General features: G+C 41.5%; 1 long non-coding RNA gene across 1 annotated transcript; it reads right to left on the bottom strand.

The window, feature by feature from the left end:
* Positions 1-1,340: 1,340 nt before the first annotated feature.
* On the bottom strand, positions 1,341-6,245 carry LOC120038976. Its single transcript, XR_005475251.1, has 4 exons — positions 5,015-6,245; positions 4,548-4,662; positions 2,079-2,235; positions 1,341-1,775 (listed from the first exon to the last, which is right to left on the bottom strand). It is a non-coding gene; the product is annotated as an uncharacterized LOC120038976 (long non-coding RNA).
* Between the last annotated feature and the right edge of the window lie 20,611 nt (positions 6,246-26,856).

The following is a 26,856-nucleotide window of genomic DNA, read 5'->3' as shown; positions in this document are numbered from 1 at the left end:
GAGGGGGGGGGAGGGGAATGTATACCAAGGAGCAGTCCGCATGAAATTCCCACTATAGGTTAGGTTGTTTACTCCTTAAAAACAATCTTTCTAGGTGTTACGCACACCTCTAAAAAGAGGGAACGCAACTCCCTGCTGCAACTCAACTCTCCGTGAAGCGAAAGAGGTATGGACCGTAGGTGCGAGAAAGGACGACAAAGGCAGAATTTACCGTTACTAGGATTATTTCTTACACGGTAATATGGGGAAAAGGGGCTGGACGGAACCAAAGGAAAGAAAGTAAATATCAAAGCTCCCCCTCTCCTATCTAACCTGCCTACCCACCTAACTTAGCACCACCTGGTGCCCTAACCAAAATACAGGGGGTGGTCCGCCCAGGTCTTACCTAGTGTGCCTAGACATTGAATATACTACGGGTATATGTATGCCCTCGGGCCTCTTGCCTAAGCACTCCCTAAGTGCCTTCCCCTTCCCCCCTGGGAACAAAAGAAACAGAATAATTATTAACAATTTCACAAACACTTTACAACAAAACTGAGTAAACTAACTCAGGCCACTAAAGAAACTTTGACAAAGCAACAAACACAGAACTCTTTCTAATGATTTCTCCAAAACATTCAATCTCCCTCTAATCTTTCTCATGATCTCCCTTCTGAACAGAACACTAGCTTTTATATCTTCTGGTGGCAATGGTGATTAGAGTCAACTGCTTCTTGACGAGGGGGCGGGGTCAGCTCCAATCATCAATTAGCCTGGGGTCGCCCAATCAGCTGCTTGTGGAGTTTTCAGGAATCTATCTCCTGAAACGCACACACTCAAATACAACACAGAAACTGGGGAACGTAACACTAGGAAAGCACTCCACACTAAGGTGAGAAAAAACACTCCATTCACAAGTGATCACTCCTTTATGGTTCAATTCTGATAGTGGGTCAGCTTCAATCCACTCCAAACTTTAAAATCGTCATGTGTACACACAGTTGTTTTGGGAGTACTCACCAACCCAGAAAAATGAATATCTCATACGGGAAAGAGCTCTTCCATACCATCCCCAACACGTCTCCAAAGGTCCATGTGCTTGTCTTTGTTTGTTGGAAAAATTGTGTCCTTTTTGTAATAGTGAGATGGAGTAATCCTCTTCTATTTCACATAGTCCAAACCTTTTTGTTCAAGGGTAAAAAGATAAAAGGAGTATAATTTAAAATTTAAGAAGAAAAAATTCCTGACGTTTCGCACAATTCGTGCTTCTTCAGAGAAAAGTAGACAAAGAATGAGGAGAGGCCTTCCTATATAGCATGAGAGGGGGGGGGGGGGGGGGGGGTCAAGCTGATTCACCTGACCTTCCATTGGTGGACTATGTCCATAGCATCAAAGAGCCATTGTGGTAGCAGAGGTGTTGCATGCTGGTCATCCCAGTTTACAATCAATGACAGTAGTTGCACTTTCAGACGTCCCTTGTTTCTTCCTATTTTCTTCAGCTCTGGCACAAGGCTGAGCACACGTGCCTCATCCTCATCCTCATCCTCTGGGGTAACAGCAGAAGGGATTGGCTGACAAATGCAAGCAGCTCTTCATCCACATCTTGATAGTTGACTTTCTGTTTTCTTTTTCTTGGCTGCCAGTCTTGAGCTGTGCCTGTAGTGGTTGGTCTTGACTGTTGTTCAGGCATCTGAAGCACAGGGCTCAGGGACACCACGTCGTCTTCAGCGTCATCGGGCTCCATCGGTTGTGGCTGAGGCGAATAAGCATTTTCAAGGCTGAGGTTGCCTCTTGAGCTGAAAAAAGGTCAACATAAATTAAAAGTTATACGTGTTTTAAGTAAACTTGAGAAACCTCAGGTCAGCCTCAATTAATCCTATTTCTCAAATCTGGGCCACAATGTCTAATAGTGCTGGTTTTCATTCCTCTGTAATAAGATAATCTATAGGCCTCTATAATCACTCATTCAGAAATGGGATACCAGCTGACATGAGCCAATCACGTAGTGACTTAGCAGGTAGAAAACAAAGCCAGCAATACTGCAATTTGTTGAGATTTAGAATTCTGTGCAATCACTTCAAATGTGTATTATAACTTACCTTCTTGGCTGGACGTAAGGTATCAAGAATGATAATATTTTCATGTATTTCCATTCTTTCTGATTGGTTCCCCCAGAACCACTGGGCTGGGCCTTCCGTAGGTGCCTTTCAAAAATGTCACGGAGGGACTTCCATCTGGTTTTGCACAATCCAACTTCTGTGAAGAGTAAAATAGAATTGATTGTTAAACAATAACAAAACATTTATTTTGTCATTACAGGTATTTGGCATCTGGAGACTCTATTTGCAGCCTGGCCTTCACCTATTGTCTTGGACTCGAGACAGTGTCGCAGTGTATTATGGAGACCTGTGAGGCCATAGAGAGGAAGATGCTGGCGACCCATCTGCCACGACTCACTGAGGAAACCTGGAGACAAACTTCTCAAGAGTTTCATGAAAAATGGGACTTTCCCAATTGTTTGGCATCGCTTGATGGAAAACATATTATGATCACCAAACCAGCAAACTCAGGGAGACGTTTTTTTTTAAGGAACCTTCTCTGTGGTGATACTCGCCCTTGTGGATGCCAATTACCGCTTCACAGCTATTCAAGTGGGAGATTTTGGGAGAAACAGTGACGGAGGAGTCTATGCCAACTCCCCACATGGAAGGGCAATGGCATCAAAAATGCTGCAGGTGCCCCAAGATGCATTTCTGCCTGGGAGTGAAGATTTGGGAAAGATACCATACACAATGGTGGGGGATGCTGCCTTTCCACTAAAGCCCCACCTGACGAGGCCATATGCCGGGCATAACATCAGCTACGAGAAAGAAATGTTCAACTATCGTCTCCGTTGAGCTAGAATGACAGAGGAGAAGACATTCTGGATCCTTGCAGCCAGATGGAGGATCCTCTACCAAGAAATAAACCTACTCCCAAGCAAGGTTGCTACCCTAGTGGTTGCAATGTGCATCCTCCACAACTTCCTCACAAAGCCTTGTGATGTGGAGATGTGACTACAGCAGGGTGGGCCAGGGATGAGGCGAGGCATGAGAGCCATCCAGGCCAACAGAGCAGGTCAGGAGGCAGTTTCTGTCAGGGAAAAGTTGACTCAGTACTTCACCTCTGTGGAAGGCTGAATTGACTTCCAGGACAGAATGGTTGTAGCTAGGCCTACTTAGATGCACTGTGTGAGTGTGTGTGTGTGTGTGTGTGTGTGTGTGTGTGTGTGTGTGTGTGTGTAGTTTTTCAACATGGGACACAGTAAGTTCAAATTTGACATCTTCATTTGTTTTGTGTATTCATTCTACACTTTAAAACTATTGTACAATTCCACCATTATTTCAACAACGAACAAAAAATAAACATGAACATTTTGAAAAATGGAAATACTAGTAATTTTCAACAACATAAACATCTCACATGACTGTTGGCTTCAGAGGATTTCTGTATTAAAAACAGCATACATGGCTTTTACATTCAGCTAACGCTAGCTAGTTTGTTTTATACCGGGGATGAACATTGGTCTTTGCATCTTCTTTAGTTGGATCCTTGTAGAAGAATAGTTACATACATTGTAGAATAATAGTGAAGACATCACAACTATGAAATAACACATATGGAATCAGTTAAGAACAACCTACTCCTTCCTCCCCGTCGGGGGATTGAACCCCGGTCTCCCGTCCACACGACACAGGGATTCTTTAGCTAAATAGCCCAGTACTGTACTGCCGACCGTCACGTTGTACAGCACCACATTTTCCGTTCCATCCTAATAGATGTAACATCCTACAAGGACAACCTACTCCTTCCTCCCCGTCGGGGGATTGAACCCCGGTCTCCCGTCCACACGACACAGGGATTCTTTAGCTAAATAGCCCAGTACTGTACTGCCGACCGTCACGTTGTACAGCACCACATTTTCCGTTCCATCCTAATAGATGTAACATCCTACAAGGACAACCTACTCCTTCCTCCCCGTCGGGGGATTGAACCCCGGTCTCCCGTCCACACGACACAGGGATTCTTTAGCTAAATAGCCCAGTACTGTACTGCCGACCGTCACGTTGTACAGCACCACATTTTCCGTTCCATCCTAATAGATGTAACATCCTACAAGGACAACCTACTCCTTCCTCCCCGTCGGGGGATTGAACCCCGGTCTCCTGCGTGCCCTCCCCGTCTCTGGTAATGCCAATATGGAAGACTATCAAATGGTTCTCAAAGATGCCCTCTGGTGGTCATACTAGCACTAACTTGCAGTAACAGAAAAAATGGCTGACAATTAAATGACGTGCCATGGAATGCTGCGGCAGCCCGCAAGGTGAGCCGTAGTATGATGCAACTTTTAAAGGAGGAACCACTGTATGGCCGTCCTAGCTTGCTCATTAAGGTCTTAATCAAAATTACGGATTGCCTCTTATCCACTCAATGTCCCCTTATGCCATAGTTTGTACATCTCAAGTGTCAGTAGAAACCACATGTGTTTAACCCTGTAAAACATGAATACATTTTTATACATTCTTTACCCCTTAACTCTTCCAGATGCCTGGCTTTTTCTTTGAGGTTGGCTCTGATGTTTCAGCCTCTTCTGGAGCTTCTAGCTGCTGGCTCTCTGGCCCCCCCTGTTGGTTCTCTGGGCATCTGGAATGTAATGGACACAGGGAATTAGGAATAGAAATCCCAGTTGGATCTCAATGATTCTTTACTCTTTTCAGTTGAGCAAGGCATGGAATTTGTCAATAAAGTTCAATAATTCCCATCCCGAATTGACCTGACCCTAAGTTTAACATGAGTCCCAAATGGCACCTATTCTTTGTATAGTGCCAGGGCTGGCCCTAGGCATATGCGATCGCTTAGGGCCCCATGGCCACTAGTGGCCCCCCGAACCCCCCCAAAAACGTCTTGGGTGTGTATTTGTTAGGAACTCTTTCACGGTCTCAACTTACTGTGGTATCAACTTAAACGTCATGAACTGAGGGAAAACAGGTCTTACCTAATGTTGACGATCTTATAGCCCTTCTCAGCCTCTCTCTGATACGTTCTCTCTATCTTTTTGAGGTTCCTCTTCTCCCACTTCTTATTTATCCAGCCCACAGCTCTCCTTCGGATACTTTTATCAGGTGGGAGAATGTCCTCCTTGTCATCTTCCTTCTCCTCTGTCACCCCTCTTGTTTTTTTCAAGGATCTCCCTTCTTTCCTCTTCCGCCATCTCCTCTCTTCTGTTTGCCTCTATTATCTCTCTCTCTCTGATTAAAGATAAATGAAATTTCCAATGCAATTTGTGTGAAGTTACAACAATGTTGCCTCTGATGTTTATGTTTGTAGAAATTACTCCTAAAAATGATGTTTCACTAATGCAATTATTTACAACCTAGGGGTTCTCCTGCGCATCAGTGTCCAAAAGTCGATAATGTTTAGCTACTCATAATTGATAAAGACATTTATAACTATTTTCACTTGACTTTTATTTCGTGTATTTTTGCCTAAGGTTATTTGGTAGTCTATGTTGTGTGATTTGTCTTTGTATGGGCCTAAAGTTCAATGAATGAAATACAAACAGCAACCATAGCCTACTGTTAATGCGTACTGGCGGCAGAGAAGTCGGGAGAGCAAAGATCGTGTTACAACGGCGCAGTTTAATAATAAAATTGCCATGAAAAAAACAATAAATATATACAATGGGACAAAACCCTTCGCACGCCAGACAGCGTTCGTCCAACTTCTCATCCATGTAAATGGCAGCGGCGCATCATCCATCCGCTGAAGTCCCAAGGGACTGGGAGGATAGTTTACGATGCAACAAGCGTTTGGGGAGTACATTCATTGAAACGCAATGACTGTTTTTAAATTCTTGAGGGACTCTTGCTCCAGGGGAAATCTCAGCAGCGATGTCTCTGCTGTGCGTCAGAGGTGGGATATTTTCCTGCTTCACTATGCTTTTTATACTGTACATATCGGTCACATTAATGACATTGCACTCAGGAAAGTTGTCTGTAGGCTTTTGGGGAGATAGCCCGTTGAGTTGTCACGTTCCAGTCCAAACATGACCTGGGATGTAAGAAGAGTGATAATTCTATAACACATGTAGATTACATTTTGTCTTTATGTAGCGGGTCTTATATGCACCACAGGAGAACCAAGAAATGAAGACCGACACCATGGCTGTCTTTTAGGCTTTTTTTCTCCAAAATCCATTATTTTACCAGGTAAGTTGACTGGGTCTGACAGACAGACTGACAGACAGATTAGGTGACAGTGATGGTTGGGAATTTAGCCAGGACACCAGGGTTAACACCCCTACTCTTACGATAAGTGCCATGGGATCTTTAATGACCTCAGAGAGTCAGGACACCCGTTTCACATCCCATCCGAAAGACGGCACCCTACACAGGGCAGTGTCCCCCATCACTGCTCTGGGGCATTGGGATATTTTTTAGACCAGAGGAAAGAGCGCCTCCTACTAGCCCTCCAACACCACTTCAAGCAGCATCTGGTCTCCCATCCAGGGACTGACCAGGACAAACCCTGCTTAGCTACAGAAGCAAGACCAGCAGTGGTATGCAGGGTGGTATGCTGCTGGCTTATGTTGACCTGCAATAGTATTGTGAAAAGACAGGAACACATCAGTCTCCAATGCACCATCTGACAAGTTGTTCGCCATCACGGTTGACAACTCCATTGTGTCCTCCTCCCAGAGCGCTAAGAACCTTGGCGTGATCCTGGACAACACCCTGTCGTTCTCAACTAACATCAAGGCGGTGGCCCGTTCCTGTAGGTTCATGCTCTACAACATTCGCAGAGTACGACCCTGCCTCACACAGGAAGCGGCGCAGGTCCTAATCCAGGCACTTGTCATCTCCCGTCTGGATTACTGCAACTCGCTGTTGGCTGGGCTCCCTGCCTGTGCCATTAAACCCCTACAACTCATCCAGAACGCCGCAGCCCGTCTGGTGTTCAACCTTCCCAAGTTCTCTCACGTCACCCCGCTCCTCCGCTCTCTCCACTGGCTTCCAGTTGAAGCTCGCATCCGCTACAAGACCATGGTGCTTGCCTATGGAGCTGTGAGGGGAACGGCACCTCCGTACCTTCAGGCTCTGATCAGGCCCTACACCCAAACAAGGGCACTGCGTTCATCCACCTCTGGCCTGCTCGCCTCCCTACCTCTGAGGAAGTACAGTTCCCGCTCAGCCCAGTCAAAACTGTTCGCTGCTCTGGCACCCCAATGGTGGAACAAACTCCCTCACGACGCCAGGTCAGCGGAGTCAATCACCACCTTCCGGAGACACCTGAAACCCCACCTCTTTAAGGAATACCTAGGATAGGATAAAGTAATCCTTCTAACCCCCCCCCCCTTAAAAGATTTAGATGCACTATTGTAAAGTGGTTGTTCCACTGGATATCATAAGGTGAATGCACCAATTTGTAAGTCGCTCTGGATAAGAGCGTCTGCTAAATGACTTAAATGTAATGTAAATGTTCTACACAGGAGCCTGAAGAAAGGTAAAACACATGTCTCACATCCCCAATAGATTGCTAGGTGCTTTCAGTGTTGACAGTAGCAAAATACAACGACTCATGTACAAAAACACTGCAACACAAACAAGTTACAACGTGAAATCGCCTCTATCCCACTCAGACCTTAAAGGACAAAACTGCATCTCCCATAATGCAACGCCAGCACCAGCTCAGCTAACCGTCTGCATCACAGAAAGGCATGCTAGCTAGCAACAGCAATTTTAGCACTCTGTAAACTATATTAATAACAACAATAAAACTCTGAAAGTTACATGTTTCAATAGTCTCACACTCCCTTATAACAATATCTACAGCATTAACCTTGGGATACTTTATTTATTTCACGTTATGGACTTCTACAAAGGAGTAATCTACAACACATACCTTTTTCTCTCAGTGTTTTCTCGGACTGAGGAGAGCGGGAGCTACGGGTAGTACAAGGGTGTTAGTAGGTGACGCAAGCACCCAGATGAAATAAAATACATTTAATGAAACAAAACCCGAAGATGTTAACATCATTCAGCTACTGTAGCTGCCTACCTAACATCAACAGGCAGCACCAGTAGCGCAACAATTAAAAATAGACACCAAAAGTAAAGTTCCTGGCGATCATAGAGATCTGACTCCCCCCTTCTGTCTCAACTTGGAATATTCCTGTTCTCGGGTTTGGGCCACTGACCCCCAACCTGGTTGTTCTGCGTTGTGTACTATTCTAATAATTTGAAGTTTGATGGAATAACCATTTGAACTCTACTACATTCATATGTAGATTATATTTTATATTTGATTGATGATTAGGCCTATGACTTTTGATTCCACTTTGGCTACCTTGTGTAGCGTGGTTCATTCTGCGTTGTGTACTTTTAATTAGGACCCTGCCACAACTGAAGGTCTGCTAGTTTATTTATATTTATTTGCCCTGCACACGAAGAGACACCACACATTATGTTAACCGCAGTCCTAGCTCTCAGGCACCTGCGCAAGCACATGGACACTCACTCAAACACTGTCCCAAGTACTCACAAGTTACAATAGATACCCTAGTTAGCGAGCTTTGTGAAACTTGTTAACATAAATCTTTATATTATCCACATTGTAACAAACTTATGGTAGCATAACAGTACATTGTGTAACATTATGACGGTTTTATATTAAACAATTTCGGAGCGAAGGACAACATACCCCTCTCTAGCTGAAGGCCAGGTAAAAGAGAACAATAAGGGGGTACGGAAATACAGATAACCCGCGATGGGCCACACCAAAATATACAAAACTTTTACAATCACATGTATGTACAATATTGATATGAAAATGTGTTTGTACACCAAAGAAAAACATTAGCTATGCAGCTGTAATTAAATTTAAAAAATACACTGAATTATTATTATTATTATCAAATTATTAACATCCCCTCTTGACCTGGCCTATTTGAATTGGTCCTTGTGTGCAATTTGGTGCATAATCTAGGGGAACAACATCACACTGCTACATAAGTATAGGATTGTAGGTGTGGTGATGGTAGGTGTGGTGAAGGTAGGTATGGTAGGTGTGGTTATGGTAGATGTGATTATGGTAGGTGTGGTGATGGCAGGTTTAATGATGGTAGGTGTGGTGAAGTAATTATGGTATGGTATTTGTGGTGATGGTAGGTGTGGTGATGGTAGGTGAGATGGTTGGTGTAATGGTAGGTATAGTGATGGTAGGTGTGGTGATGGTAGGTGTGGTTATGTTAGGTGTGATGTAGGTGTGACAGTTGTGGTAGGTAGGTAGGTTTGGTGGCTGTGGTGATGGTAGGTGTGGTGATGGTAGGTGTGGTAGGTTTGGTGATGGTAGGTGTGATAGATGTGGTGATGGTAGGTATGTTACTTGTGGTGATGGTAGGTGTGGTTGGTGTGGTGGTAGTTGTGGTAGGTAAGTTTGGTAGGTGTGGTGATGATAGATATGGTAGGTATGGTGATGATAGGTGTGGTAGTTGTGGTAGGTTGTTGTGGTAGGTAGGTTTGGTAGGTATGGTGATAGTAGCTGTGATAGTTGTGGTAGGTGTGGTATTTGTGGATTGTAGGTGTGTTGATGGTAGGTGTAATAATTGTGGTAGGTTGATGTGGTAGTTGTGGTAGGTAGGTGTGGTAGTTGTGGTACGTAGGTGTGGAAGTTGTGGTAGTTGTGGTGATTAGGCTTGGGCGATATCCATATTTTCATATTGTCATACCATCCTTCTCTCATACCGGGATTTACAGTATTACCGGCATAGCACATGAGCGGGTGCTAAAAACACAAGAAAAACCTATGGGCATGTATTACCAGAATGCTAACAAATTAGCACAAACTGATACCAAATTCACATAGACGCTGTTAGCTAAATGCTAACAACTGAAAACGAACAAACTAATTGCAAAGTAGTGGAGGCTGATGAGGGGAGGACAGCTCATAATAATGTCTGGAATGAAGTCAATTGAGTGGTATCAAACACATGGAAACCCCATCTTTGATGTGGTTGATACCACTCCATTGACTCCATTCCAACCATTATTATGAGCCATTGTCTCCTCAGCAGCTTCCACTGTTGCAAAGAAAGGCAATTCCAGCTCATAAAGTTATGTAAGGGATAATCAACGAGGGACTATGTGTTCTCTGGCAAATAATGAACACTGTGGAACTGACCTTCCATGGATTTGCATTATTTTCCAGAGAACCCATAAAGCCCTGAGTTGATTATCCCTTTAATACCATGGCTATAATTTGACACATTTGCCGGTAGAAATGTGTTCATTTGCCGGTAGAAATGTGTTCATTTGCCGGTAGAAATGTGTTCATTTGCCGGTAGAAATGTGTTCATTTGCCGGTAGAAATGTGTTCATTTGCCGGTAGAAATGTGTTCAACATCCACTGAAGTAGCTAGCAAGTTTTCTAGATAGCTACAGTAGTTGCCTTGGTAACCAAACAAACATACTTGCTAGTTTAGATAACCAAACCATCAGTCCTAGCTTGCTATTATGAAAACCTAATTCAACAACACCAATACTGTTTTCAATTTGACTTAATTTGTAATGTCCAAAAGTCCAAACGTAATTGCCGTTGATTGGAGGGAAGAGGTCTGTGAACCAATATCAGTTTGTTGTATTCATAAAAGTAATATGGGGTGGAAGCGACTGAAGTTTTAGGGAAGCATTTTTCAGGTAAAGTCAATTCAAATTCATTTAAAAAAAATTATAGTAAATAAAATACCAAAGTAATTGACATTTATTAGTGGGATGTGGTTCCTGAACCAATGATAGTTGTTTGTATTTATTAAAGTAATATGGGGTGGAAGCTATTGACGTTTTAAGAAAGTATCTTTAATTTAAAGTCAATTTAAGTTGGTAGAATATCACCAAAGTCAAGAAATACAAAAGTAATTGCTATTGATTGGAGGGATGAGGTCCCTGAACCAATCACAGTTAGTTTTACTCATGAATGTCACATGGGGTGGAATCTATTGACATTTTACAGTATTATTCATGCAAATATAATTAACGTTTGTAAAAAAGTATCCAAAGTCAACAAATACAACACAAATTGCTGTTGATTGGAGGCATGACGTCCCTGAACCAATAACAGTTGGTTGTATTCATGAAAGTCATATGGGGTGGAAGATATTGATGTTTTTTTGAAGAACTTTTATGTAAAGTGATTTATTTTACATTTTGTAGATTTAAAAAAAAGTTACTAATTGAATTCAAGAGATGAGGTCTCTTTACAGTGTCAAATTTGTTTGAGATCTCTGTCATGTAGTTGAGAAGGTATTGATATTTTTCATTTACAGGCAATTGTATGCGTTGCAGTTTTAAGACGGTTCCTTAACCCTCTGAGCAGAGGATAGCACATTTTTAGCTACATTTCACCTCCAAAAAGTGAATATGACACCGAATTGGAAAAACAAAGGGTTTAACTTATTCACTATCATCAGCCGATTTAGAATATTACATTTATAGATATATTTTTTTATTTAACTAGGCAAGTCAGATTTGAGCCCCACGTGTTTAGCAAAAAAACATTTTGCAATTATGTTGCTTGTTTTGCCTCATGTTCTGGCATTAATATGTGTCACATATCAGTTTGCAACCAATGATAAAGAAAAGTCATTGAGTTAATAAAGCGTCATACAGACATGGTCTCTTCTTGCTTTCTTAAGTAAGGCAGCTCCAACATGCAGGTGTTTCAGCCTTTCTCAGTGCTTTCTGTGGTGGGGCAGCCAGGGGAAAATACGGAGAGTAGGGGTTGGTAATGTTCTCTAGTTGCACCGTGATTGGTTCAGTGTTCTGTCACTCAAGGGGACACTACGTCACTGCAAAATCTATGAGGAGAGCTTGAAAATTCAAGCCCCTTGGGTGCTGCCATAGAGTTACATTAGAAGTGCCCATCCAATAATTCTCAAGGTCATTGGCCACAGATAAAATGACATCAAATCAGGTTATATTTACCGTAGCTTTGATTGGACTGATCATGTCAACATCATATTTTCTAAATCTTAGCTACCAAGCTAACAGTCATCATCATGAATCCAGTCAACAATCTACTGGCAAATCCTTTCCAATCCTTGTCATATGAAGAGAAATAATGAAGAGAACTTATAGATAAAATGTATCGGTGCTCATCAACCATTGGGCATAAGCATTACACAACAAGTTGGAAATGGCAAATTCAATAATGAGTGGTTTGGAAGGAATCAGTGGCTAACTACAAGCTTAGCAAAGCAATCACTAGCCTGCTATTCAGCATGACTTCTGCCGCATTCAAAACAACTGGAAACTCAGAACTGGGAAATCTTAGACTTCAGTGAGTTCAAGACAACTGGGAACTCCGACTGGGAAAACAAGTTTTGAACGGTCATCCAACTCGGAATTCCAAGTCGGGAACTCGGGCCTCTTTCTTGTGCTCTGACCTGAAGATCACTGACGTCATGATTCAACCTTGTTTTTTCAGAGTTCCCAGTTATCTTGAAAGCACCATAAATCCAGAGAATGACAGACTTTGATGACAAACCGCCGCGACACCTTCCTGTTCAAGAGAGCACAGCACAACAAGGTGAGTCCAAAAATGTCTTGAATGCTGCTCTACAAATGATGTAATATGCCAGGGAGATATGTATACTGTAGCTAAGAAAGTAATACTAAGTGTATGTTGTGTAGTAAGCTGTTAGTAGCCCATGTGTCTCACCCTAATAATTTTGTCTCTTTCCCCTCTCATAACTTAGCCTACTGCTCTGACTTGGTGGTGCACATGTAGACTATATATATTGACTGCGTCCATCCTAGCTCTCTCATTAAATGTCTTAATCAAAATGACGGATTGCCTGTTATCAACTCGTTGTCCCCTCAAGTATCAGTAGAAACCACATTTGTTTAAGCAAGTCAGCCATATCAGCTATGTTTTTTAAAAAGGATTCACTCCATGGTGCTGAAAAGAAAGCTCTGCTGTTGGGACAGCTTTATGTCGACCCTAACAGTTTGTGGGCACCGTTTGTCAAAGTTATAGTGCAATTAATGTATTGTTTAGTGTTGTGTTGTGTAGTGGCTTTGCTGGCATTCATCTAAAATATTTTTGGGGAGTTTTCCCCACCAAGATGTACATGCTGCAATCACCACTGGGTGAATTATAAGACATCAACCCTGTTACCTATAGATAGACAGTCTAGAAATGTTGAAACAATTTACATTTGTTTGGTAAGCTTGCATTCCATTCCCCCTGTCACATGGGGATCTATGGTTGATTCTAAATGAAATAGTCAACTCTGTTACAGCCAACCCTGTCACTTTATTTGGCACTTAATAGGCACTTGCTATAGTATGTATGTTTTACTTTTGAGATGGGAAAACATGTGTTTTATTAAGTTGAACATGTGCTCTTTATGACAGAATGTTAGAATTAGGTGAAATAAAAGTTACACTCCCCAAAAGGTACTCAACTGGTGGAATGACCCAAGTACTGAACTGGAGGTGGGAGAGCTAACGATGCGTCTACTGTTGCTCTCTCCTCAGATTCTTAGAGAAGCTATTTCAATCTGATATTTCTCCTATGGTCTAAAATAGATGTGTATAGAGGACTCCTCTCTAATATAACATGTCACACATTGTAGCAAACTGATGGAATGTTAGGTGTCTCATTGAAAGTCTAACATCTACCATGACTACTGGATGTTTCAATTCTAATAAATAACAAAACAATCCACACCGTAACAACCATATTGCTTTTTTAATAAATGCTTTTATTAAAACGTAAAACTTTAATAACAAAAATGACATCGTCAAACATCACTGGCCTGACTTGAACAGCTCTGTCCGGGGATGGAGCCAGCAACTTAGCTGCTACCGGTCCGGTCCAGGCTACCTGCAGACCTCCTCCCAGACCTCCTTTTCAGCACCTCCCCTTAACAGGTGAGGTGGTGGAAATGATCAGAGTTGCGTTCAACTTGAATAAAGATGAGAAACTCTGGTTTGTGGAGCCACTGGTCTGAGGGGAGGACTTCTGTTTAAACCATTTCCATTTTTGGGATATTTTCTAGGACAGTAGAGGTGGTGAGTAGAGATGAATTTAATTAGGATAAAGATGAGAACCTCTGCTCTGGGGAGGAGGGTCACTGACCTTCGATGGTTTGTTGCCTGATAAAGAGGATACTTGCTGGCTTGAGGAGACGATCATGTTTTGTGGAGGAAATGTGGCTTGATGACTTAAAGAGGAGGAGGAATTATTGGGCGACACTTTTAATGACCAACGTAACCTCAGTGGAACTGTGGCTTCGTCGAGTTCCAGCTCTAGGCAGACAGCACGTCAGGAATGCTGTAAGACATCAGAGACAGGTAAGTATCTATATATTTACATGTTCCAGCTCTAGGCAGACAGCACGTCAGGAATGCTGTAAGACATCAGAGACAGGTAAGTATCTATATATTTACATGTTCCAGCTCTAGGCAGACAGCACGTCAGGAATGCTGTAAGACATCAGAGACAGGTAAGTATCTATATATTTACATGTTCCAGCTCTAGGCAGACAGCACGTCAGGAATGCTGTAAGACATCAGAGACAGGTAAGTATCTATATATTTACATGTGTGTTGCATGTACACTAAACCCTCACATTTGGATAATAGAAGTGACAACATATATATTAACAGTGTAAAACATGAATAGATGTTTAAACATTCTTTACCCCATCTTAATTCTCTTCCAGATGCCTGGCCTTTTCTTTTTCTTTGAGATTAGCTCTGATGTCTCAGCCTCTTCTGGAGCTTCTAGCTGCTGGCTGTCTGGCCACTCCTGCTGGTTCTCTGAACTCCCCTCCTGGTTCTCTGCCCATGCCTGTGGCCTCCTTGGCCCCTCCTGCTGGCCATCTCCAGATCAAACAAAACGTTTCTTAGGGCCCCAAAAGGCTATGATGCACTACTTTAGACCAGGATCATTGAGATCCAGTTGGGTTTTCCATTCTAAATTCCCTGTGTACATTACATTTAAGTTGATAATAGATCAGCGTGACCATTTTGGACAGTAGTTTTATATTGAAACAATGATGCAACATGATGACTGATGTGTGTAGAGGAGACTAAAGAGGATGATGTTATAAGCAGAGGGAAAACAGGTCTTACCTTTGTTGACGATCTTATAGCCCTCCTCAGCTTCTCTCTGATATGCTCTCTCTATCTTCTTGATGTTCCTCTTCTCCCACTTCTTATTCACCCAGCCCATAGCTCCCCTTCGACTATTTTTATAGGGTGGGACAAGGTCCTCCTTGTCATCTTCCTTTTCCTCCTCCTCTTCCGCAATCTCCTCTCTTTTTTTTGCCTCTGTTATCTTCTCTCTCTCTCTGATTAAAGATAAATAGCCTTCAATGGCTCTCTTTCTCTGATCCTCTCTCTCTGCCTCTCTCTGTCTCTCCTCCTCTCTTAGTCTGAACATTTCTTTCTGTCTAGCAATTTCAATCTCTTGTTTTTTATCCTGCTCCTCTTGTCGTCTTGCCCTCTCCTGTTTTCTTTCCATCTCCAGCCGTCTTTCCTCCTTCTCCCTCCTGATTTGTTGTCCTCTTTCTATGTGTTCTCGTTCCCCCTTCAACACTTCTAACCTTCTCTCTTTACGTCTATTGAAGACTTCCCGTGCTTTTGCTTTAACATTAACTACTACATGTTTCTTCATGCTTACTTCCTTTCCTCTCTCTTCTCTTTCCCTGTACTCTTCCTCTGCTTCCTTAATCACTTCATGCTTTTCTTCCATCTCTCTCTCCTGTTCTATCTCCAGTTCATTCTGTCCTTCAATTTCCCCCAAAATATTTGTCTGCCCCTCCTTTCTTCTTCCTGCTTCCTCCCTCTCTCTCATAATCATATTTTCTTTCTCCATCTCTTTCTGTTGCTGATCTTTTAATTCCATCTCTCTCTGATTCTCATTGTCTTTCTCCCTTTCTTTCTCTATCTCCATTTGTTTCTGTCTCTCCTCTTGTTGTTGTCCTCTGTGTATCTCTTCTATCTCTCTCTGTCTCTTGTTCTCCCTCTCTCTTCCCTCCTTCTCCATGTCAATTTGCTTCTGTTTCCATATATCTTCTTCTTCTTGATCTCTCTCAAACTTTCTCGTTCTCTCCTCTTGTTGTTGTCGTATCTCTTTCTCTCCCATCTCTCTCTGTGTCTCTTTCTCTTCGATCGCTCTCTGTCTCTCTTCTTCTTCTCTTTCTTCCTCTTCCATCTCTATTTGCATCTGTTTACATCTTTCTTCTTCATTCTCCCTTTCAATCTCTCTCTGTCTCTCTTGTTCTCTTTCCATATTTTTCTGTCTCTTCTCCATTCTCTTCCTTTTGATCTCTTTCTGTCTCTCTTTCTCCCTCTCTCTTTCTTCCTCTTCCATCTCTATGTGCTTTTGTTTGTGTCTCTCCTCTTCTTCTCTCTCCATCTCCTTCTTCTTCTCATCTTCTTGTTGTCTCTGTTTTGGTATTTTCTCCATTCTCTTTCTTTCTACCTCTTTCTGTTTGTTGTTCTCACCCTCCATCTTCTCCTCCATGTCCATTTGGTTCTGTTTCCATTTATATTTGTCTGTTTCCATATTTTCTAATTCTTTCAGCTGTTCCTTGATTTTATTGAATACTTCCTCCAATTCAGACTTCTTTTTGTCATTGATGAGGGCTGTCTCCATCTCCATCTCTCTCTCCACTCTATTTTTCATCTCCTCTTCAGTTCGTCTCCAATCATTTTCTCTCTCTCTGTCTCTATCAAATGTTCTCTCTGGTTCAGTCTCGTCTTTCAATCTAATCTCTTCTTTCATTCTCGCAACCTCTCTGTCTAACACTAGTACATTTTGGTTAACCTGTTTCACTCTCTCAATCTGTCTTCTATACGCTTCTTTCGCGCTTTCAAATTTGATTTTGTATTGAATCTCTTTTGTTGTCATATCTTCTTTCAGTCTCTCAACCTCTCTCTCTAACTCTTTCACCTTTTCGTTAACCCGTTTGACTTTCTCATTCTCTGCAATACGCATGTCTCTTTCTCTTTCAAATATGATTTCCTTTTCAGTCTCTTTCAATCTCTCAATCTCTCGTTCTAACACTTTTATCGTTTCTTCTGCCTGTTTCACTTTCTTCTTCATTTCTTGTCTTTCCAATTCTGCTTTTCTCTCCCTTTCTTTCTCTCTTTCCCTCTCTCTTTCTGTCTCAATAGGTTTGTTGTTCCAGGCCAGTCTTGGTCGCTGATCCTCCATGACTTTCTGCCTTATCCTCAATCTCTCTATCTCTTGCTTAATTTGAAAAGGTTAATAAATTAGTGATAATCTTTGACCAAGACATACTTTCAAGGGATTTGCAGAGAATGATACATAGAAATACAACTTAGACCTAGGTAATTGAATCAAACACTGGACAACATCAATAGCGGAGTCATTTTGATCAATTCATCTGGACAATTCATTGTCAGTTAACCTGTTTGGGCTGCAGGGGCAGTATTGAGTAGCCAGATAAAAGGTGCCCATTTCAAACGGCCTCGTACTCAATTCTTGCTCGTACAATATGCATATTATTATTACTATTGGATAGAAAACACTCTCTAGTTTCTAAAACCGTTTGAATTATATCTGTGAGTAAAACAGAACTCATTTTGCAGCAAACTTCCTGACAGGAAGTGGAAAGTCTGAAATTGAGGCTCTGTTTTAGGGGCTGCCTATTCAAGTCCTTGTTATTTATTAGTTTAGATGCACTTCATACGTCTTCCACTAGATGTCGACAAGGAGTGAGAGAAGAAATGAACTGTGTAACTTGATCTGGACTCGAATTACAGCTCTTGGAATGACGTGTCCCCCATTTCCTGTTTTCAGGAAGGCGCGAAGAGGGACGTGGATTTGCCTTTTGAAAAGCTGCCGTTATAGGCGACTACTATCTCCGGCTTTGATTTTATTTGATACATGTGACCATATCATCGTAAAGTATGTTTTTTCAATATAGTTTAATCAGATTATTGAAATTTTTTCGGGAGTTTTGCCGTGTTCCGTTCTCTTCCGTTTGTTGACATGGAGAGATTCGTGCCACTTGGCTAGTGTGCTTGCTAAATCGAGAGGGAAAAAGGCCGTTCTAAATCCAAACAACGATTGTTCCCGACAAAGGACCCCTTGTCCAACATTCTGATGGAAGATCAGCAAAAGTAGGAAACATTTTATGATGCTATTTCATATATCTGTCGTACATGTGAACTAGTCGTCGGCGCCCAGCTTTTGGGTACTCTAGCTATACCGAAGCTGGATGTCGTAATGAAGTTATTTTTTAGAATTCTAACACGGCGATTGCATTAAGAACTAATGGATCTATCATTTCCTATACAACATGTATTTTTTAGTTATGTTTATGAATAGCTATTTGGTCAGAATATGTGTGTCAGAAAAAGTGTCAGAAAAAAATCCGGACGTTGTGGGAAAAAGTAGCTAAGTTAGCACAATGTATAACCATTGATTTCAGCTCTAAATATGCACATTTTCGAACAAAACATAAGTGTATGTATAACCTGATGTTATAGGACTGTCATCTGATGAAGAATATCAAGGTTAGTCAAAAATTATATATTTTTTACTGGTTTGTTACAATCGCTAACTTTTACCTGCTGGGAAATGGCTTGTATTTTTGGCTATTGTGGTAAGCTAATATAACGCTATATTGTGTTTTCGCTGTAAAACACTTAATAAATCGGAAATATTGGCTGGAATCACAAGATGCCTGTCTTTCATTTGCTGTACACTATGTATTTTTCAGAAATGTTTTATGATGAGTAATTAGGTATTTGGCGTTGGTGTCTGTAATTATTATGGCTGCTTTCGGTGCAATTTCTTATTGTAGCTGCAATGTAAACTATGATTTATACCTGAAATATGCACATTTTTCGAACAAAACATAGATTTATTGAATAACATGTTATAAGACTGTCATCTGATGAAGTTGTTTGTTGGTTAGTTTGGTTGGTTCTTGGTTAGTTAGGTTGGCTTTGTGCATGCTACCTGTGCTGTGAAAAATGTCTGTCCTTTTTTGTATTTGGTGGTGAGCTAACATAAATATACGTGCTGTTTTCGCTGTAAAACATTTTAAAAATTGGACATGTTGGCTGGATTCACAAGATGTGTACCTTTCATTTGCTGTATTGGACTTGTTAATGTGTGAAAGTTAAATATTTCTAAAAAATATATTTTGAATTTCGCGCCCTGCACTTGAAGTGGCTGTTGTCATATTGATCCCGACTTAGGGCTTGCAGCCAGAATTAATATATTGACATGGTTTGAAAAAATTATGAGACATTTTATGGAATCAATTATGTCCAAAATGTGTACAAATACAAACACACAAATAGCTTGCCCATTCAGTTAGGGGTTTGAGAAATTCCCATTGCAATTTGTGTGATGTTACAACAATGTTGCCTCTGATGTTTATGCTTGTAGAAATTACTCCTACAAATGATGTTTCACTAATGCAATTATTTACAACCTGCACAGATACAGTTATCAACAACAACAACAGTAATGACGTTAATAAGGAAGTGGATATTCAACCGGCAGAAGAAAGGCGTAGGGGTTGAGATAAATGAAGGTTAGGTTTAGGACCTGGGGTTGGGTTATGGTAAAGGTTAGGTATAGTTTCAGTGAGGTTAAGGTAAGGGTTAACGTTTAGGAAAGGCATAAAAGTTAACATTGGGTTAGCATACAGCTGTCTGCCGCCATTCATTTTCAGACGGGTGAATATACACTGCCTTTTAATAATAACAATGACATGTCTTACATGGGCCAGTTGTAGGTCCACCATCAGCAGCTCCAGCAGTTGTTTTAGTCTGTTGATCTCCTGCATTTTTCTCTGGTTCTCCTCCCATTCTGTGGCTCTCTGCCTCCCTCTGGCTCTCTGCCTCCCTCTGGCTCTCTGCCTCCCTCTGGCTCTCTGCCTCCCTCAGTCTCAGGATCTCAGCCTTCCACTCTTTGATTATACCCCTTTCTACTCTTCTTCTCCTCCTTTCATCTTTCAAAAGGGCTCTGAGATGGTCTGTCTCAGACTGTAGTTGTTCAATCACCTCGTCCTTCTCCGTTCCACCATTCCTCTTCTTCTTTGCCTCCTCCCAGAGGCACACTTGAAGTCTGTCCATCTCCTTCTTCTGATTTCGAATCGTTCGATCCTTCCCTCTCAACTCAAGCATGTGGGCTTCCTTCTCTGTACAGGTCTTCTTCTCTTCCCTCAGGAACTGAACCTCCATCTCTGCCTGCTTGTATCTGGGAGCAAAGGAATGTCAACACATTATTTAGGAAGTGAACTCATACAATTTACTACAATATTACAATAATAATTCAACATCTGCTCAATTAAACTGCCTTTAATAACACAACTCACTCAACTGTGACTTACAGTACGTGAATGTGATGAGTTGACTGTCCATGATGGCCAGAGGTGGGTAATGTGTAGCTCTGGTCCAGGGTGTTACGTACAGCTTGCAGACACTGAGCCTTCCTTCAGCAAGCCGCACATAATTCCCTGGACCAGAGCTAGGTTATGTGATGAATGACTTACAGACTGTTCCACATGATAGGAGGGGGTAAGAAGACAGTCCCAGTAGGAGACGGAGATCGTCCAGAAGAAGAAGAGGTGTCCATCTCCTCAGAGACTGCAGGAAAGGTCTACAAGTTTTATTTCTGGAAAATATAGAGATGCCTTCGTTCAGCAACAATGTGTGTTTCTATGTTTCTGTCACTAGATGGCGCCATTGTACACAACATTTACTCACCAGGTCAGTGAATTCAGAAACAGCCTTCAGACTACAGTACTCAAGCTCTAGCCTACAACCCATCACGGGACTAATATAATAATACCTCATCACAACTTCATAATCACAGTACACCTGGATTGTGTTCACAAAGTGTTTCAGGGTAGGAGTGCTGATCTAGGATCAGGTCCCCTCCTGTCAATCAAAACGTATTCAGTTTGATTTAAAAGACAAAACGGATTATTGATCAGCACTCCTTCTATGAGACTTTGTGAATATGAGCCTATGTGAAAGAACCTTTCTGGCATATGCTGGCTAGACAGTACACAGACAGACAGATAGTCTGACAGACAGACAGATAAGTCAGCAAGACAAACAGACAGAAGAGTAAATACAGATGGAGTGATTGATAGCAACAAAAAAAAAACGAATCCATAATTAATAATTGTGTTTTATAAGGCGAGCTAGATAATGTCAGAAATAAAAAATATTTCAAATACATTAACGTTCACCTTCACATGTGTTATCTTACCATGACAGAATTATAGGCTAAGTAGGCTAGCGGATGGTTAATGTATTGTAAACTTTTGTAAATATTTGACTCACCTCAAATCCCACTTGTCAAAGCGCAGTTTTAGTGTGGAACCGAATAACATCTTCGGAACTTTCTCTGTTCTGGAACTGTATTGTTGCGTCATTTGGAACGCTTGAGCGTCATAATCCGTTCACCGCGCCGGCTTGATTGACAGCTAGGGGTTCTCCTGCGCATCAGTGTCCAAAAGTCGATCATGTTTAGCTACTCATAATTGATAAAGACATTTATAACTATTTTCACTTGACTTTTATTTCGTGTATTTTTGCCTAAGGTTATTTGGTAGTCTATGTTGTGTGATTTGTCTTTGTATGGGCCTAAAGTTCAATGGAATACAAACAGCAACCATAGCCTACAAACATTTCCCACACAAATACAAATGTGGGTGTTTAGTGAGTACACAAAATAATAACAGAACAGCCATAACTGTACAAACAAACATACAATCACAACTCTGGTGCACCTGTCCAGGTCGGACTGTTCAGTATGTCACCATCACCAACTGCTGGACTACACCTGTTCCCCGGGGTTCAAGAATCCAGTTGGTCCGTTTTCAATTGACCACCGTTACCTCAAGAACCGCCTATTCCAATGAATTATAACCTCTTATTAGTTTGTCCCTGTGACAGTCAAATCCCAACGTCCTAACCGCGCCTGCCTGTTGATTGTGGTGCTCTCTTTGGATCTAACCTCTCCGCTGTAGTAGTGATGGGATTTCTGAGTCTATTCGGTGAGCCGGCACATTTGTCTCCGTTCAAGTAAAAGAGCGGGTTCATTTGGCACATAAACGGATCTCCTTAAAAATGCTTAAAATAAATTGCAGATATTCAATGTAAAAGCCAAAAGGTAGGCTTCCATTAAGTCAGATCGTGAAATGCGCGTTCAAAAAAAATGAAGAATTCGTTTTTAACCTGTTAGGCGGGCTGTCCCGACATCGGTACACTTATGACAACATCCAGCTCAAGTGCAGGGCGCGAAATTCAAAATCTATTTTTTTAAAATATTTAACTTTCACACATTAACAAGTCCAATACAGCATTTGAAAGATAAACATCTTGTCAATCCAGCCAACATGTCCGATTTTTTAAATGTTTTACAGAGAAAACACCACATATATTTATGTTAGCTCACCACCAAATAAAAAAGAGGACAGACATTTTTCACAGCACAAGTAGGATGCAAGTAGCATGCACAAGCCAACCTAACTAACCTAGAACCAACCTAAATAACCTAGAAAAAACTACCTCAGATGACAGTCCTATAACATGTTACACAATAAATCTATGTTTTGTTCAAAAAATGTGCATATTTTAGCTATAAATCAGTTTTACATTACTGCTACCATCATAGCAACAGTCAGAAATCGCACGGGAGTAGCCAGAGAAAATACAGACACCAACGTCAACTACTAATTACACATCATAAAACATTTCAGAAAAATATATGGTGGATAGCTAATGAAAGACAAAGATCTTGTGAAAAGAGCCAATATTTCCGATTTTTGAAGTGTTTTACAGCGAAAACACAATATATCGTTATATTAGCTTACTACATTAGCTAGCACACAGCAGCATTGATTCTAGTCGAACGGTAGCATAGCACAGTTCGACAGATATATGAAAAAGCATCCCAAATTGGGTCCTTATCTTTGTTGATCTTCCATCAGAATGTTCTCCAAGGGGTCCTTTGTTCAGAAACGTCTTTATTTCGATCCAGAACGAACGATTTCCCTCTTGAATTAGCAAGCACACTGGCAGTGCGACGCTAACCTCTCCATCTTGACAAAATTCTTGCGTCGCATCACGTCTAAAGTCCAGAATAAATTTCAATAATATAATTAAACTATATTGAAAAAACATACTTTAGGATGATATTGTGACATGTATCAAATAAAATCGAAGCCGGAGGTCATATTCACCTTTAACGAGCGTTTTCCAGGAGCCAAGTACAGGTCCTACTTCGCGCCCAGAAAAAAAAAATAAAGTGCGCAAGTCTCACTCCAAGAGGTTGTGTTCAAACCCTGGACGAGATATTCAAGTCCTTTCTGCTCTCACTTCCGCATGACACCCAGGGGAAGGCGTATGACGTGTTTCTACAGTCCTAAGTGAGATGCCCTTTTATAGACAAGGTCTTGAAGAGAGACATCGATGTTGGAAATCTCACTTCCGGATAGGAAATGGGCTGTAAAAATAGTTCTGTTCCACTTAGAGAAATAATTCAAACGTTTTTAGAAACTAGAGACTGTTTTCTATCCAATAGTAGTAATAATATGCATATTGTAAGAGCAAAAATTGATTAAGAGGCCGTTTGAAAATGGGCACATATTTTCCAGTTTTTCAATACGCCCCCTGCAGCCATAAGAAGTTTTAAGCATGAAATAAATCCTCGTGGACCAGAATGACCCGCCCTCCCCACTATTTATTGTTTCTGCAGTGAGGACCCCCTTTAGATAGTGATGTTGTAATTTATCTACAGATAAACGTTGTTCTGAGCTCAACAAGCAGTAGTAGCAGTATGCAAATCAGAGAGCCAGATGAATGGCTCTTTCACCGATGCAATTCGGTTCCAGACGTTCAACAAAAAGATCTGTTCAAAAAGAGCCGTTCGTTCGTGAACGACACACCACCACACTGTAGTTGTCCACCATTGCGTATCGTGAGCTGGAGGAGCGTTCGTCCAACTTCTCATCCAAGTAAATGGCAGCGGCGCATCATCCATCCGCTGAAGTCCCAAGGGACTGGGAGGATAGTTTACGATGCAACAAGCGTTTGGGGAGTACATTCATTGAAACGCAATGACTGTTTTTAAATTCTTGAGGGACTCTTGCTCCAGGGGAAATCTCAGCAGCGATGTCTCTGCTGTGCGTCAGAGGTGGGATCTTTTCCTGCTTCACTATGCTTTTTATACTGTACATATCGGTCACATTAATGACATTGCACTCAGGAAAGTTGTCTGTCGGCTTTTGGGGAGATGCGCATAGCCCGTTGAGTTGTCACGTTCCAGTCTAAACATGACCTGGGATGTGAGAAGGGAGCTATTCTATAACACATGTAGATTACATGTAGGTCTTAAGTTAAAAAACTATCATCACACATCTACACATTCACATAATTTATAACTCACTGTACTATCAGTGTCAATTTGGCAAAAGCTATAAATTACTGGAGGCCTGTGCTAAATGGTGCTACAACCATTATATTATAAACTACTAACATGTAAGCTAACATTGACTGAAATCAACTAGCCTAGAGCTAGCTAGAGCAAAGAGAAGCTAAATTTGGTTAGCATCAAGTTATCAAACTTTTAAGCGCTATTTTTGTAGAAATATTAACACATTTTATCGTGACATCACATATTTACATATATTACCTGAACTAAACTGAGTCTTTGTTGATAGAAAATAAAACAAATAGGATCTTAAACTTTGTTGAGAAAAAGTACAGAAAGTTCAGACGCCATCTTGATCCCTTCTCTTACATGTAAACCATTAGCAACCTAGCCAACCTCCATGACTTACAATGGGGAAAATACCAACCAGTTTATCACTCTGTTAAAACTCTCTTTAATTGACCAAACTCATGGACTATGTAGTTAACCATGTTACCTCAATATTTTGAGAGTCATATTGCACTTTTGCACATTACGTAACTGAATTAATAGGGTCAAATGATGAGACGAAGAAACGTTATTCGTTTTCAGTAGTAGACATTCTCCAAGATTGAAGAAGAAACCTCTAAGACCTCACGATCTCACTAACGCTCCCCATTGACGTCACAGCGCCCCCTAGCAGCAGTAATCATATACATTACTTTAAATGCAAATACCTGGGAGGCCTAGAAAATGATACAAGGGATGACTCCATCAGATAACAAACTAAATAAAACATCAAAAATATGACCATACATATTTGTATGTGGCACATATACACATGGCATTTTCTTGGGTGCCACCTTGACATCTCTGATCTGCTTGCCTCAGTGGTGGAAAAAGTACTCCATTGTCATACTTGAGTAAAAGTAAAGATACCTTAATAGAAAATGACTCAAGTAAAAGTGAGAGTCACCCAGTAAAATTCGACTTGAGCTAAAGTCTAAAAGTATTTGGTTTTAAATATACTGGAAAGTTTTAAGTTTTAAGTTCCTCGGTGTACACATCACGGACAAACTGAATTGGTCCACCCACACAGACAGCGTTGTGAAGAAGGCGCAGCAGCGCCTCTTCAACCTCAGGAGGCTGAAGAAATTCGGCTTGTCACCAAAAGCACTCACAAACTTCTACAGATGCACAATCGAGAGCATCCTGTCGGGCTGTATCACCGCCTGGTACGGCAACTGCTCCGCCCACAACCGTAAGGCTCTCCAGAGGGTAGTGAGGTCTGCACAACGCATCACCGGGGGCAAACTACCTGCCCTCCAGGACACCTACACCACCCGATGTCACAGGAAGGCCATAAAGATCATCAAGGACAACAACCACCCAAGCCACTGGCTGTTCACCCCGCTATCATCCAGAAGGCGAGGTCAGTACAGGTGCATCAAAGCAGGGACCGAGAGACTGAAAAACAGCTTCTATCTCAAGGCCATCAGACTGTTATTATTAGGTATGTAGCCCATCTAAAAGCATTTAAAACCATTATAAAAATATGCACCTGGTAACCCAAAAATAATACCAGGTGCACGGATAGGAGGATTAGTACAGACATTTTTTTAAAGCTCCATAAATCCCTCAGGCCGGCCCCCACTGACTTGGGCCCATATTATGGTGCTCCCATAGCGGGCACTGGTGTATGTAGCCCATCTAAAAGCATTTAAAACCATTATAAAAATATGCACCTGGTAACCCAAAAATAATACCAGGTGCACGGATAGGAGGATTAGTACAGACATTTTTTAAAAGCTCCATAAATCCCTCAGGCCGGCCCCCATTGACTTGGGCCCGCAGTATGGTGCTTCCATGTCGGGCATGTAGGTATGTAGCCCATCTAAAATGATTTAAAACCATTATAAAAATATGCACCTGGTAACCCAAAAATAATACCAGGTGCACGGAAGGGAGGATTAGTACAGACATTTTTTAAATGCTCCATAAATCCCTCATACCGGTCCCCACTGACTTGGGCCCGTAGTATGATGTTCCCATGGTGGACATTGAGGTATGTAGCCCATTTAAAAGCATTTAAATTCGTTCTGAAAATATGCACCTGGTAACCCAAAAGTGGGCACATAGAATATATTCGAGAGGAAAAAACATAGCCGATTTTCTGAGAAGTCCAACATAGAATATTTTCTGACTTAAAAAAAAAAAGCTCCATAAATCACTCAGGCCGGCCCCCACTGACTTGGGTCCGTAGTATGGTTCTTCCATAGAGGGTATTGAGGTATGTAGCCCATCTAAAAGCATTTAAAACCATTGTAAAAATATGCACCTGGTAACCCAAAAATAATACCAGGTGCACGGAGGAGGCACTCTGTCACTTTTTCGACCAATTCCCGAAATATTCAAATA

This window comes from Salvelinus namaycush, unplaced genomic scaffold (genome assembly GCF_016432855.1).
Source record: "Salvelinus namaycush isolate Seneca unplaced genomic scaffold, SaNama_1.0 Scaffold245, whole genome shotgun sequence".
NCBI lineage: Eukaryota > Metazoa > Chordata > Actinopteri > Salmoniformes > Salmonidae > Salvelinus > Salvelinus namaycush.
The sequence above is the reverse complement of the archived record's forward strand: the minus strand, read 5'-3'. Positions and strand labels throughout refer to the sequence as shown.